This window comes from Populus euphratica, unplaced genomic scaffold (genome assembly GCF_000495115.2).
Source record: "Populus euphratica unplaced genomic scaffold, PopEup_1.0 scaffold10.1, whole genome shotgun sequence".
NCBI classification, from domain to species: Eukaryota; Viridiplantae; Streptophyta; class Magnoliopsida; order Malpighiales; family Salicaceae; genus Populus; species Populus euphratica.
In genome coordinates this window covers 1,679,646-1,690,221 of record NW_011499856.1, presented here as the reverse complement: position 1 = coordinate 1,690,221, position 10,576 = coordinate 1,679,646, and the positions used below count along the sequence as shown (strand labels likewise).

Here is a 10,576-nt window from a genome sequence, read left to right as displayed (position 1 = left end):
GGGGGATAATATGAAGAACAAGGAGCACAGGTATGAAATCACAATTGAGAATGTGATCATAGACCTAGAAAGATGCTTTTAATATGCTGTTTTCCACAGGGTGCAAGATAGAGAAGGATGGAAAGCATGTAAAGAGCCATATAAGCACAGCCATTTTGTCACGACACAGAAGAGGAAACATAGAGAGCAATGCAGCATGCATTAATAACATAGAGAGTACAGCAGGCAATTCCATAGCCAACAAGGTTGCAGGCAGAAGCGGCAGCAGAATGGACTTCTCATGAACTGCAGATTTAATGATCAGTGATTCCAATACTTGCTACACATGAGATTATATAAAAATATATAATTTTTGAGAAAGTTCTGCACACCTTAGAATAAAAAAAAGTAGAACGCCAAAGAACTATTCAGCAACCCATAAAGAAAACCTCCACTGGGAGACCATATTTGTTGAATCATTGAAGGCAGAAATGTCAATATAGTAGCAACTAAGCTGAGAAACCTCAGAGAATTTGTTGTAAATAATCTCTTCCACTTCATTAAAACTGAGGTGCTGCACCAAAAGTGAGCCACATAATGGTCATATATACCTCTCTCAAAAGGAGCAAACCGTGAAAGAACCTGTAGCAAGCACCAAGTTGGGGTAAATATCGCTTGAGTATAACAAATCAACTTTAGAGAGGAATGAAGACCTTCAAGCATGTTGGTTCGTTCTAATAGTCTAATCAATGTTCTCATGTATACAAATACATAAATATATGCAGGCAACTACATTGAAAATTTAATCAAGCAGACCAATCAATTTTAATTACTAATGAAATCATGCATGTAATTCTTTCACCACATGCGCTAGCCAACAAGAATGTAACAGGTTGCAAGATATTCTATAGAAAAGACAAAGAAGTCATTCTTTATATTTGCCACCATGCACAGAAGGAAAAAAAAATAAAGATCTAGAAATTGTGCCACAGCCTGTGCTTTGCCTAAAATGCATCTTACAAAATTTAGATATATATATATATAATACCACAACAGAAAACTAAAACTGGAACATCCTGCCAATCAAAGAGCTAGTCAAGTATCATTTTGTCTGGACAGTCAAATAGCAAGAGCAAAGATCAATTGAAGAAGTGCCATTAAGGAGCACAGCTTCAGCGACCATGTGCAAAACACTAAAATACAAACTGCAACAAGAGGCAGCCATGTGTTCAACTTATGGAAATAGCACATTATGCACAAACTGCTAAAGTAAAGAAATGGAATGAATCACGTGTTAACAAATGCAAATAAAAACAAGTGTGAATTGCTCAGGTAAAGAAATGGAATGAATTACATGTGTTAAACAAAGGAAATAAAAACAAGGACCAACTACGTTTTTCTAATATATTAGCACTTATTCATACCACAAAAAAGGCATCTCTTGAGTGAAGGAAGGGCCGCCAAACAATAGCAAATGTTCCTAGGACAGTCAAGCCCATTTTTAAATCCTCTAGCAGGGGTTTCTTACGCCTTAAGCAACGCCGGTGCATGATTTGCACTCATCTGGAAGAAAACACAGAAAAAACATCACCTTAGAATTTATAATTAACATCAACCTTATAACAAGTCTTGATAAGTAAAAATAACAATAGGAGTTTTTATTTAATTTGTTCGGCAAGGATATATAAGGTATTCATTATTTGTACTTTCTTGTTTTTCATTGTGCAGAAATCGTCTGTTTCTCTCCTCAATATGGCTTGCATGCACACAACAAGCAGCAAGTGCGATTCAGTGGAGGAAAACAATGGTTAATGGACTAGATCCACTATAAACATACAATGCCGCTCTGTAAATATGCATGCATGGAAACTATAAGAATTTTCAAGGTCCCATCAGTCTCTACATCAAAACAGAGAAAAACAAACAATAGTTTTTCTGCTCTGTGTTTCTCACTTTTTTGCATAAGTGTTACAAACTATTAGTAAATATTACTGGTATTTGAACATATTTTCATCTAGTTTATGGAAAAAGAATGTCATGTGGTTATTTCTCCATAAAACATGGACAGTCCATATCCCAGATTGGGAAGCATGAAAACTATAAATCTTTATAAACATACAAAAAATTAGAAAGGGAAAGGAAACATATATGAAATGATAAGAGTCAACATGACTTTCGGTTCAATGAAAAGTTGGTGTGCATAATTGGAGAGATTGTCAGATAGACTTAGTCTACTAAATCATCCATAGACTAGGCCAACAGTGATGTGACAATGTTAAAAGATGGAACTTAAGTGGTGACATTTGAATTCACCCATGTGTGCTTAATCTATGAGTAAGTTCATAGACTAAGGCACTGTTTGGTAGTGCAGTGAACCGCACTACCAAACAGACACTAAGTCTACCTAACAGCGTTTCACATGATTAACGAAAGACTGATAATAATAGGGCTGGCACCACACTACCAAACTGGCACTAAGTCTACCTAACAGCTTTTCACATGATTAATGAGAGACTGATAATAATAGGGCTGGAACCAGAAGTCTGGCAATTTCTGTAACAAAATCCTCCAGTGTATTCAAGCAAGTTGCACAGCATAAACAGCAGGAGTAGTTAGCAATCTACCTTTTAAGGTACAAAATGCGATAAACAGAAAGGCGGTCAGTGTCAATGATGACATGAACTCAAATATGAGATGTTCAAAATGGATCAGTCTATTATAAAAAATTGATGTTGTATACGCATTGGGATGGTTGATCGGTCTATTATAAAAAATTGATGTTGTATACTTATTTACTCTATATTCCCAACATGGGCAGTTCACACATTTACATATTCCAAAGCAAAATAAAGATTAAGGAAGTCCAGATAGACAACTGGAGTCAAAAGATATCCATTCATTGTCTTATGTCACTCTGCTTCTTGGAGATCCAGCAGTAAGGATATCTGAATCAGGTCTTTTATATATATTGATCAGAATATACAGACACTGGCTAAAACCCCTCCAACCAAAGTTACAGAGCATCAATACATTATGAGTACAAAACTAGATGTGACTTCATTATAAAAATAACAAATCTTCAGACAACCAGCTACACCAACACCTTCTACAATTGTCCAATAGATGTAACAATCAGCAACCCTCTCAATCATGTAATCACACTGTTTGGTAAGAAGTAACCACTATTCTCATAATTAGATAATAAATTTGCATTCAAACTCTGAACCAGGAAATAAGACTTCACTGAGCATGCACTCGCTAGTCATTACACATTCCTAATCAGATTCCCCTATCGAACCTGCACACACTTATGCAGTCATGCTAGAGTAGTCATCATTGCTAGGTTATTATTCTTCCAGCCTTTAATCAATTTGGTCAGACAATGGCGATGCAAAATATTAACTCTGTTTATGAAACATGATAAGGGGATTACTTCTCCAAAAAAGTGCAAGGTCCTTATAGCTATGGATGGAAAACTTGTACAGTAAAATTTATGATATAGTTTCCAGCACTCCCTCGAAAGAGCTCCTTCAGCTAATTTCCTGCTAAAACCGATAAACTTGTATGTTGCAGTCAGTTTATTCAACAAAGACACACATACACTCTCCGAAGAGCTCCTTTGAGCACATTTCTGGCTAAGCACGTTATCACAGCTCTCAGCTCCCATCCAGCCTAATTTGACTTGATAAGGTTAGCTGCCCTTTTTATTCTTTAAGGAAAATAAGTGTATATACAAATTCCTAAGCTAACCAACAAAGGTCGCCATTTCCGATTAACTTAGTTGTTGAGCACAACTGAACATATGGTATAATGAGCATGTATCACCTGTCTCCAACTAGTCAAGCACTAACAGAAGGGCCTTTTAAATTAATCAACAAGTCATATAATGCTGAAAAAAGGGACAAGCACCTGTTTATGGTTAAGAGAGAGACAGAACAGAACACAAGCTAAAAGATCTTTCTGCGAGAGCACAGCAGCAACAGCACCTAATGTAAGGCCCAAACTGATGCAATTATACTGAAAGTAAACCATATAAAATATAAGGACAATCACATACTTCACAATTCAACACAATCATAAACAAAAGACAAGCAAACGCAAATTGTTTTCAAACCTGAAAATGGCCATGATCAGTTAAGATCAAGCAAGGATTGACTAAAATAACAGCAATACGCCATGCTACATCACTCTTATTTCCACCGGACCGGTTACCCCCGTAATACACAGGAACAAAATACAGACCAGCAGGGAAAAATATCAATAAATCAGATGATAAAACTGTCCACCTCATTAGCAACTTCCTGCAAACAAAACACAAAACACTCAAAACCCAATACAGATAGAAACTCAACAAAACATAAAAAGAACGCAAATTGAAAAATGGGTTACGATTCTTACCCAAACTGTGTCTCATAACCACGAGAAGTAAACAACTAGACTGAATTTGGATCAAAATGCTTAAGAAAAAGACCATGAAAGTAACTCTGGTACGCGGTTAATGGAGGGTAATCAAGACCCCAATAACCTAAATCATTGTTGGTAGTGTTAAAGTACCAATCTTTAATTGGTAAATTAGTTGTAATCTCCATCCAATGACGTTGAGCTTCAAAGTCACCAAATTTTGGTGGAGTGCCTGCACCTGAATATGAATGGAGAGAAACTGCAACTCTGAGGAGGAGACTGAAGATACTGATTAAAAGAAATAAACCATTATTCCTCTTTGAAAAAACAAGCAGGAGATGTCATCAAGATCGTTGCTTTCAGTTTCTGACACGGGTTTTTTAACCTTCTTTCTCTGTTTCTTTTCCAGGAAATCAGGCTATGTGTTTGGGGGTTGCTAATGAGTTCTGGTGAGTGAAATTCTGGACTTTTGGACAATGGGTTTCAGTGGACCAGTAGTCATGATGGGTAAGGAGCAGAAGGGGTTGGACTTTGGAGGCTGGAGGAATTATGGCTGATGATGCTCAGGGTACGAGAAGTTGGAAACAAGAATATTTTTTCCTTTCTGTTCAGGGCTGTTGGATGGATTGGGTTTTTTTTTTTTACCTAATGATAAAAAATAAAAATAAAAAAAGTTATATAAAATCTAACCATTCTTGAAAATTTTAAATAAAATTTTTTATTTAAAATATATAATTTTTAGTGTATTTGAATTGTTTTGATATGTTAATATTAAAAATAATTTTTTAAAAAATAAAAAATATTTTAAAAGATAAATATAATTACATTTTCAAACACATTCTAAATATAATTAGTATTTTTCTTTACTAAAAAAAATTAAAGCTCTTTGGTGTTAGAGTTATTATCTTATTGAAAAAAGATAGAATTTGTAATTCTAACATCCAACAACTTTTTATTATTTTCATTTATTTACACACATCACTCAAATGCATCAAAATTTGTAATGGATGCAACTACATATTTTTCCTTTTCCTTTTACATGTTTGTTTTTTTTTATTTTTTAGTTAGTTGAGGGTAATTTAACTATTTATAAATATTATTAAAATAAAAAAAAATATTGATATGTGTAACATATACTCCAATTTATAGGAAGCGCCATGGTCTTCTAACGATGTATGCAGTTGCAATTGTCAAGGTGTCTTCTTCATGGTAAGAAGAGATGGATTGTCACCAAAAAAGTTTTATTTTTATATATCTTTTTCTTTCCTTAACTTAAAAACTAAGAGTGATAAAAAAAAATTAAAAAAAATGATTATATTGAGAAAATCAAACTAAAAAAAAAATTGAATTAACCAATTAGAAAACCAAAAATTAAAATTCAATTCAATTCGATTTAGTTTTGGTTTTGGTTTCAATTTCAAAAATCTAAAATTGATTGAACAAGACCGAACCAGACCGATTCAGTTTCAAGTTTCAACCCTAATTCTAACTTAGGTATAAAAGGCTTATTTTGTTCATTGAAACCCTATTCCCCTAATTTTATTTTCTCCCGTAGGCCGCACCATCCCCCCCCTTCTCTCCTTTCTAGTTTGCTCACGTTTCCTTCACCAACCTCATCTCTCCTCTTTTTTCTATCTTTGATTTCTTAGTTTTGTGCGGTTAAAAATGAGAAAACCCAAGTATTTTTTCATCACTTGCTATCTTACTTGCTAATATTCACTAAGAAAATTGATATGGGCTGTAAATGAGTTTTTTGAATTGCTTGTGATTGGATAAAAGAGTATTTTCTCCTAAGAATATGCTTTGTTTTTACAACTTGGTTTAATGTTGAATTTCTCATTAGTTTTTTGTTTGAAGATTGTTAGTTCATTGGACCATAAAAGAGAAACAACTTGGTTTTCAAGGTAAGGAAAGCATTTTCTTGTTGCTTTTTGTCCTCTTTTATTGGTCTTTTATATGAAGTTGCACTTCAAAATTATTCATTTGTTATAGTTTGAAAATAATATTTGAATATAAATAGGTCTAACCAGTTTAAAAAAATTGAACCGAATCAAAATGATCGATTCAAACTAGTTAATCAGTTCGATTTGATTTATAATTTTAGAAATATAAATTTTATTTTGGTTAGTTGTTTTAGTTTAAAACTAAATCAAATCGAAAGTAATCACCCTTGTAAAAAAACACACTGGGCATTCAAAATTTTAGAGTTGCCCTTATAGTACATTAGTTCTTATTATTTTCATTTCTAATTTGTATTATTGGCTTTTTTATAAAACTTTTATTTACTTTCAATTCCATCATTCAATCCTAATTTGTGATATATATATATATATATTCTTCTTATTCTTTTGATTTTTAATTTTTAAAAAATATTTTGTATAATTTTTATTTTTTTTCAATTTCATCTTTCAATTTAAATTTATGGTATATTGTTTTTCTTTTTTAATTTAGCCTCATTCTTTTTATTTTTTGTCATTTTATTAAAGTGATTTTTCTTTTTAATTTTGTCCTATAATTTATTTATTTATTCGATTTTAATCCTTATTATTTTAATTGTTTTTTTTTGTTTTGTATCTTTTATTTATTTATTTTCAATTTTATTCTTCAAAATTTGATTAGTTAGGATTCGATTTTATTCTTCAAAATTTGATTAGTTAGGATTGGGCTTCACAAATTTTTTATATATAGTGTTTTTGATATAATTAACTGAGTCATAGGTTTGAACCATTAATGCATGTTAACATCTTATTTTTACTTATTTTATCTTTTAATTTAGTCATTTAACATTGGTTTTTTTATATATAAAATAGGCTTTTATGACTCTTTTTGATTTATTTTATATCAAGTTATTTTAATTTAATGACATGGATCGCAAGTTTAACTAGTTAACTCGTCCTTTATTATCTACGCTACATATTTATCATGTTAACTCGAATTGAATTTGGTTGATTGTTTTTTTTTATCCAATTTTGTCCTTTGATATTTAATTAGTTGAAAAATAAATTGCATTGTTTTTTTCCTTTTGAAAATTTTTTTTTTCCCAAATTATCTTGATCATTTTTTTTAATTTTGATCTATTGGCCAATTATTTTCATCTAATTAAAATAAAATCAACTTATTTGATCCAACCGGGTCAATAACCTAAATTGTGAATTTTTTTCCTTTAAATGTGCTTATAACACTTAGACATTATTTTTTATAAAATAAAAATAATATGGTATAGCAATCTATTATGGGCCACGTCTAGTTTTATTAACTAAACAATTAAAAGAATTTGAGTTTGTTATGGTGTTTCAACTCTTTATATAGACAATAGAGCACCTTTATTTTTTTTTTTTATCTTTTTATTTTTTTAATTTCATCATTATAATTTTTTATTTTTTTGTAACCTAATTTCACGAGACAAAGTTTTGAATTATAATAAAAAGATAAAATTAAAAGAGAGAACCACAATATAAAACACACATAAAATTCATAGCTAATCTCAAAGTTTTTTTATTTTTTTATTTTGGTCTAAAAATTTCTTTTGTTTATTTTTTTAGTCATTGAATTTAAAAAAGAAGGAATAAACAAGCTAAAAAATAGCAACAAAGATGGAAAGTCATTGATTGGCTATATTTCAACTATACAAAAAAAGAAGAAGAAGAATCTTTGTATCAATGAGTTTTTTTTCTCAAAATAAATTTAATTGATGTGATTCTTTTCTTTTGAAGATGATGTGGTTTTTATTTTTTAAAGTGATTTAAAATATTTTAGGGTTATTATTGGAAAAGCATATCGAGATTTATTTAGTTTATTTCAATTTGGGTGGTTTTTATTTTTTAAAATGATTTAAAATATTTTAGGGTTATTATTGTTTTGTTTAAGGTTTATATGGTGTGTTTGGAGGTGTTTTTAGGTAAAACCAATAAAAATTGGGTTTTTAAGTTCTAAAAATATGAAATATGATTTGTTGTTTACTAGAAAAAAAACTAGATAGCGACATGTTTCCTGCCTTAAAAAACAAATAGTGGAGTGGATGACCTTTTATATATAGTTTACAGGCCTAGACATGAACCTGTTTTTAAGGTTATATGTGTGGGGTTAATCCAGTGTATGATCTTTTTTTTTTATGAAAAAACATTTATTAACACCATTTCTTGATTTTTTTTAATCATTTGTTAACCTTTTGAAATAGTAGTTATTTTTAAAAATATTTTGTATTTTTATAATGTTTTAAGTAGATTATTCTAATTTATTGTTTAAGTTTTTTTTATTTTTTATTTTATATAAATAAATTATATTTTAATGATTTTTTTATTGAAAAATCAATTGTACCTGATAAGAAAAAATAACCTCTAAAAAATTTATAAATTAAAAAACATCATATTTATATACTCGTATGTCTTTTTTTAGAAGAAAGATTGACTTTATATTTAATCTTTTAAGTAGCATTAGCAACTTTCCCTTAGTTTATTTGTTTATTAAATTTTTTATTTAGATATAAATTAATATCCTTTCTCTCTATTTTTTTAATTTTTAGGTCATTTTTTTAAATATTAGTTATTTTTTAATTTCATAATATTTCAAAGAGATTATTATAATTTAGCTTTTTTTTATTTGATATAAAAAAGAATTTATTTTGCTTGATGTATTTATAAAACTAAAAATCATTTGTTCATATAAGAAAAGGTAATCTCAGAGATTAAAAAAATACATAAATAAAAAGAAAATTCAGGGTTAAGTATTTTCATAATCTCTATCTTTATTTTAGGGAAAAATATTAGCTTTTTATTTAAGTTTTTAATTAGCACTGCAACTTTTCATAGTTTATCGAATCATATATATTTTTTAAATTTATTTCATTGAGTGTAAATAGCTTTTTTGTACTGCTCAAATAAAATAAATTAAGATATAATAAAATAGATTTGTAACATTGATACATATTTTTATTATGTTATAAATTAACTTGAAATTCTATTTCTATTATAAACAACATGTTTGTAGGAACAACATGTTTATGTTTTTGAACATTAACTTGAAACTAAAATATTTTAAAATACATCAACAATATCAACACATTCTTTTATTATATTCAAAATTGACTTGAAATTCTAGTCATAATATCATGTGAGCAATAAAACAAATACAACTAAAAAAATCTAATATTTTTTATTGTGTTCTTCATTGTTCATGTGAACAATGAAGCTCCTCTTCTCCCCTTCCATTCTCATTCATTCTTTCTTTTTTACTAAATTTCATTTTTATTTTTATTATTCAATCCTTTTGTTGCTTAATTTCATGAGATAAAATTTTAATTTGTTATAAAAAGACAACATTTAAAGTGAGAAGACCACAATATAAAACACAAAGCACGAAGAAAATGCATTATATATCTCAAAGTTTTTAGAATTTTCATCTTACTCCAAAAATCTATTTAGTTCATTTTTAGTTACTGGATTTGAGAAATAAAAGAGAAACTCTAGAACAAAAATAAAAATATCAAAATATCATTATCTAACTTCCAAAAAAAGGATATTTGTGTCAAGAAGAGTATTCATGTCAACGGAGATAGTTTTTTCTTCCAAACATGGTGTGAAAAGTATATTAGGTTTAATTTTGGTTTTTTAATTTGATAGGTATTTTATTTTTTAGTGATTTTAAGGAAGTGATTTATAAATTTTTTATGGTGGTTTTGGGTGAAAATAGATTGAAAAATAAAATTTTAAGTTATACCCCTTGATTTTTCAGCCATCATATTAGCAACAAAATTCTAAGCATTAACCCATATTACAAAAGGTCGTTTGCCACCCATTTTAGAAAAAACCAAGTGAGGATGATCCTTAGCTTTTCTTAAAGGTCTAGGTTTGTGTGTTTATTTTTTTTTTGATTTTGTTTTTATGGTTTTTTTTTTAAATTTCATCTTCAACATTAAACTTTTGAATTGTTTTTTTTTAATTTTATATTTCAATATTTTGATTAATTTTGAATTGATCTTTATAATTTATTTTAAAATTCTTTCTATAAGATTACCACAGTCTTTAACAAACATCCTAATATTTAATTAATGTTCAATTTTATAAGCGTCTATTTTTTATTGTATAATTAAATAAAATAGTTTTATAAAAAAATAGATTTATTAAACATAGTAGAGTCAATAATTGGGATAATGTATTTGACGAGTTAACTTGAGTTGATTGAAAATTATATTTTATAA

General features: G+C 28.9%; 1 pseudogene; it reads right to left on the bottom strand.

The window, feature by feature from the left end:
* Window positions 1-33: 33 nt before the first annotated feature.
* On the bottom strand, window positions 34-4,721 carry LOC105123512 (probable dolichyl pyrophosphate Man9GlcNAc2 alpha-1,3-glucosyltransferase; annotated as a pseudogene).
* Between the last annotated feature and the right edge of the window lie 5,855 nt (window positions 4,722-10,576).